Consider the following 6,044-nt stretch of genomic DNA (forward strand, 5'->3'; position numbering starts at 1 on the left):
TTAATATATTAAATATATTATACGATTGAAAATCAAAACTTATTCCGCGTTCCTTTAATCTACTTTCAAAAGCCATTAATATTTTATACGGTGAAACGTACGAGCCAAAATATGATAGTACACGGTCAAAATTAATATGATCTTCAATTTCTTCGAAAGAAAAGAATTCACCGTAATCTATGTGTAATATTTTATATATGGTAATAAGTTCAGCGCAAATCAAATCCCCAAGTAATAAATACACCTGTTCATTCGATACAAGCTTTTTCACATGTTCATTGATATATGGCATTAATCGATTTAACTCGCTTGCTTCTGAAGCGTTCAATGTGAAGTCGATACTGTCTCCACCCCTGATATTCGTTTCCAGCTTTAGATTGTTAAAGGTTGCGTGTGCTGATGTCGAAGATAATGGAGTATCGGCTAAAATAGCGTCGTATGATGTGGGTTCTTGGCAACTTGTCCATCCGCTAAGCGGACCAATTTTGGATGCAAAAGCTTGCCAGGTGTCAACATCAAAGCGAAACGTGGACAAATCTGGTTCTTTCTGGCATATTCTAATCTCTATATTGAGATCAGACGTGAATCCAAAAGATAGAAATACTTCTCCCAAATGAAATCTCGAATTGATTTTACGAGGTTTGGACGGGAGTTTTCGTTTACGAAAATTATCAACTTCCATTCTTATCTTAAAAAAAGCAACCGTTGCTATTATACCAAGCGAGCGCCCAAAACTGTTACGCAAAAATTCTACTTACAATTCAAGCGACCTTCTTATTCGACTGTCAAAATCAAAGTGAGCCCTAACATGGCTTATGTCTTCATTCTTTAGAGAGGGGAGAAAGAGGGTTAGTTCTAGTTAAAGGTTGGCTTCTTTCATATAGGGTAAACATGTCTGAGCAAAGATTTGTTCTAGTTAGAGTTTAGCTTGGGGGTAGAGAGAGGGGGGGGTTTCTAGTTAGAGTTTAGTTTTGGGGAGAGAGGGTGGGTGGCAGTTCTAGTTTAAGGTTGGCCTCTTTCATATAGGGTAAACAGGCCTGGACGAAACTGTGTTGGTCGGTTCATGTTATAGCACGGGCTCTTTAGAGGGAGAGAGGGGGGATGTATCTAAAAAAGATTACATTTTTGCTTCGTAAAAAGCCGTTACGTACAACATGTGGGGGGAGGAGGGGGTAAGCTGAGTGTTATGACCTATATAAGGCGATATGTTGAGTATGCAAAACTCATTCTCTACTTCAGAGTTATAAAGTAAAGACGAATAGCATAGTCTCGCTTTTAGAAAAGTTTTACAAAACCTGCCCGGACACGTCTTGATTTGAAAGGTAACGTATTTTTATATTCTTTTTTGTTTTTCATGGGGATAGCATTTAACGTAAGTTTTTTTTTACTATAAAAACGCGTAAAGATGGATCAAGAATCTATTTTATTCGAGATCGAGGAATTGGCCGCGTTACGACCATGGCCAATTAAGAAAATTTACGCTTTTTTCTTTAATTTATGTACATTACTCAAACTTAACCCAGCTACAGTCGGGGAAATTTTACCGCCTTGTTTGTCTAATACGCTATTCTTGAAACATTTACAGACATATTTAAATATATGTTAAGCGTACCGCGTGAACCCGAACAATGCCGCAACGCGGAAGAGTTGGACACACTCTATAATAATGTGCCTTTAGCGTATCGTGATCTATATAGGGCCCGTTTCGAACAAAGAGCGTTAGAAATAAATCAACGCGATATAGACGCTCAAGAATCTATTTTATTAGAGATCGAGTCGTTGGTTGTTTCACGACCTTGGCCCATTGAGAAAATCTACGCTTTTTTCTTTAATTTATGTACAGTACTCAAACTTAACCCCGCTACAGTCGGGGAAATATTACCGATTTTTTTATCTAATAGAGGATACGCTATTCTTGAAACATTTACAGACATATTTAAATATATGTTAAGCGTACCGCGTGAGCCTGAACAATGCCGCGACATTAAAGAGTTGGAAACATTCTTTAATAATCTGCATTTAACGTGTAGTGAGCAGTATATGGCTCGTTTCGAAAAAAGGGCGTTTGACATAGGTCAACGCGATATAGACGAAATGCAAGCTGAAAATCTACTAGTGGATGAGCAAGATGAAAACATGATTAAAGCTTTAAACATTTTCGAAAAGGAAGAATCAATTGTGCGGGAATTTGAATCTTCCCAGAATGATCGTATAGCTCGCGACTTTTTAAACAATAATCCAGAGCTGGGTTTCGCCTCTCAAAACGATTTCGCCTCTATAGATTTTTCGGATCTTAGTAATTTCCCTGACCAATCTGGAGGCGGAGCGAGGGGGGCAGTTATGACGCCAATAGATTCTCTACCTCACTGTGAAATTACGGATCAAAGAGTGCAAATGTACCCTAGATTTAACCTAACGGGTCTCGAAATCACCGTAAGAATAACTAATAATTTGGTTGAAGGCTTAGCCAATATTGTCCAGGCCGTTCTTAATAGGTTAGCTCCATCTGATATGATTCAGATAACGGCCGAAAGTTTAAGCTTGCCAAACAGGGGCGAGATATCACTCTCATTTCGTAGAGCTGACCAATTGGACTCTAAATCTGTTTTAGATGAGATAGAGTCAGTTTTATACGATGATGAGTTTGAAAGATTCTTTTTGGGACCCATCGTCTTAAAATTTCACGTGGTGAGAATCCCGGGGGAAGGGTTTGGCCGTGCTGCTCCCAAAGGAGTGCGGTCCTTTGATATCTTTTCTCGTGACTCTCGAGGAATTATCAGGATAGTGAACAATGATAATCTGTGTCTAGCGAGAGCGATTTCCGTAGCAATTGCGCATTCGGAACATAAGAAAAACCCGACTAATATCGCGCTCAAAAACAAATTTAAGTCGATTTCGTACACACGAGCGGATAGAGGCGATACGGCCTCTCAACGAGATGCCGCTATAGAGCTTTGCCGCAAAGCTAAAGTTAACCCGAAAGACTGCGGTAAAGTAGAATCTATACAAAAATTTAAAGCCGAATTAGCGCAATATAATATATTAATATATATTTTTAAAAATAATTTGCCCGAGTTGATTTTGGGGGAAATACACAATGACGACAATAGACCTCGTTTGATATTAATTAATCAAAATAGACATTACAACGTCGTCACGTCTTTAAGACCTTTGTTCGGGATGGACCATTACTGTGAAAATTGTCTGGTAGGATTTAGAAACAAGAGAGATCATAGTTGCAATCTTTATTGTTACAATTGTTTACGAGATCAAACTTGTACGGGTGCTGACCGAGCGTGTGACAAATGTCTCAAGGTTTTCAAAGGAGATGAATGTTTTAATTATCATAAACAAGATGGTGTAGACGGGAAGAGTATTTGCGCGCAACTATTTCATTGCAAACAATGTTTCACGCAAATAAATTTATTTAAGCGTAAAAATCAGCCCCATACGTGCTGTGAGACCTATTGTTCTGTGTGCAGTAGATACACTCCCAGTCCACACTATTGTTACGTTCAGGTAATTAAAGAAGAACCTCCTAAAGTTCGCCAAGCTAAGAAACAGAAAGTTGTCCCTGATTTGCTTTATATTTTTTATGATTTTGAATCGATTCAGATATTAGAATCTGAGGAAAAAAAAGGGGCGTTAGTCCACCAGCCTCTCCTTTGCGTATCAGAGATGGTCTGCGAAAGTTGTATCGATGTGCCCGAGGCTGGTTTCGTCTGCGGGAAATGTGGGTCACTAGGTCCGAGACAGAGAGTTTTTGAAGGAGCAAACCCTGTTTCAAATTTTTTAGCTTTTCTAAGAACATTAGCCTCTGTCAAGAAGGTAACTTTATTGGCTCATAATGCTAGCGGATACGATAATCAGTTTCTATTGCGAGAGATTATGGCTCTAGGCGAAGAATTTAAACCTAACTGCATAATTAACGGTACTAAAATTATAAATTTAACTGTCTTTAATTTAAATTTCCTTGACTCTTTCAATTTTATCTCCGTACCACTCTCTAAATTCGCCGCCACTTTCGGCTTAGAAGATAAGGCAAAGGGTTATTTCCCTCATTTTTTATTTAACGTGGTTAAAGATCACGTCTTCGACCTTAATAATCAATTAGCAACAAATTATGTCTTAGAAAACCAAATGCCTCCTCCAGAAGCTTACGGGTCGGAAAATTTAACCTCCAAAAATCTCAAAGAGTTTATGGAGTGGTACGATAAACAAATTGAGGAGAAAAAAGGCTTTAATTTTCTGGAGGAATTAAAGTTTTATTGCATCAAGGATGTTGTGATATTAAAGTTAGGTTGTCTAGCTTTTAGAAAAATTTTCTTGGACATTGCCCAGGTGGAACCTTTCCAGGTCGCGTGTACTATAGCCGGTTTGTGTAGCTGGGTATACAGGAGACACTTTATGGATAAAGATTCTATAGGCATTATTCCTCATAACCTCTATAGAATGATTGATAATCAGTCACTTGTGGCTATAGAATGGTTATCCTGGTATGCTCACGAAAACGGCGTAAATATACAGTCTGCGTTTAACGGCTCTGAAGCCAAAATTTTGAAAATGAAAGTGGACGGCCTTTGTGATAAAGATGTTCTAGAGTTTAACGGGTGTTATTTCCATGGTTGCCCCAAATGCTACAAAGTCAACCGTAACCAATCTTTGCAAGGTGATCCTGGTCAAACCTTGAACACCTTGTACGTCAGAACTTTAAAAAAGAAGGAACGAATCGAGAAAGCGGGTTTTAAAGTAATAACGAAGTGGGAATGTGATTGGACTAAAGATAAAACCGATAATCCGGCTATTGGTGTTTTTCTGGAAGCAGAAAACATTAAAGAAAAAGTACGCGAACCTTTAAATCCTCGCGATGCCTTTTTTGGTGGAAGAACGTCGGTACTTAAACTATACCATAAAGTATCCGGCAGCGAGAAAATGCATTACGTTGACGTAACTAGTCTCTATCCTTTCGTCAACAAGAGAAAGAAGCTGCCAGTCGGGCACCCAGAAATTTTACTGGATAATATTCCCGACATTTTCACATTCGATGGATTTCTGAAATGCGAAGTTTTACCGCCAATTAGCCTCTTTCACCCTGTTTTGCCAACAAGGTTAAACAATAAATTAGTTTTCACTCTTTGCCGGGAGTGTGCCTTGAAACGTTTCCAAGGAGACTGTCGCCATTCCGACGAAGAGCGAAAACTAATCGGCACTTGGGTGATTGATGAACTTCGTGCCGCTGTAAATCGGGGTTATGTTATCCTAAAAAAGATAGAGGCCTGGAAATACAAGGTGCGACAATATAACCCTGAAACTGGCGAGGCCGGCTTGTTTCAAAAATACGTTGATTCGTTCCTTCTTCATAAGCAGACGGCTAGTGGTTACCCCTCGAATTGCGTTACCCCCGAGGAACGTGACAATTATATTAAAAATTTTAAAATTAGAGAGGGGGTACTTTTAGACCCAGTCAAGATTAAAAGAAACGAAGGGTTGCGTAGCGTAGCAAAACTTGCCTTGAATAGTCTTTGGGGTAAATTCGGGGAAAGAGTGAAACCAACCAAAACGGAAATTATCAAAGAACCCCGCAGACTTTACGAACTCTTAAGTAACCCGGATGTTGAAGTAAAAAGCGTTTTAACCATAAATGAAGAAACGCTGCTAGTCAAATGGGTTCCTACGACTGAGGCCGACGTTGTTTTGAAGCATACCAACGTCTCTATAGCCTGCTATACAACGGCTATGGCCCGTCTTTGTTTATTAGAATATCTGGAAATTGTCGGGGATAAATGCTTTTATTACGATACAGATTCTCTTGTGTACATGTCCCCCCTGGGAATACCGCTAATAGAAACTGGTAACTTTCTGGGTGAAATGACCAACGAATTGGAAGGTTATGGTAAAAACGCCTACATTGATACCTTTGTCAGTGGAGGATGCAAAAACTATAGTTATTGGGTAACAGATCCAGACTCTGGCAAAAGATTCAATACAACCAAAGTCAAAGGGTTTCGTCTTAATGTCACTAACGAGAAACTAGTCAATCACGA

This window comes from Phalangium opilio, unplaced genomic scaffold (genome assembly GCF_054372755.1).
Source record: "Phalangium opilio isolate 3A_F unplaced genomic scaffold, DU_Popi_V2 ptg000106l_1, whole genome shotgun sequence".
Taxonomy (NCBI): Eukaryota; Metazoa; Arthropoda; class Arachnida; order Opiliones; family Phalangiidae; genus Phalangium; species Phalangium opilio.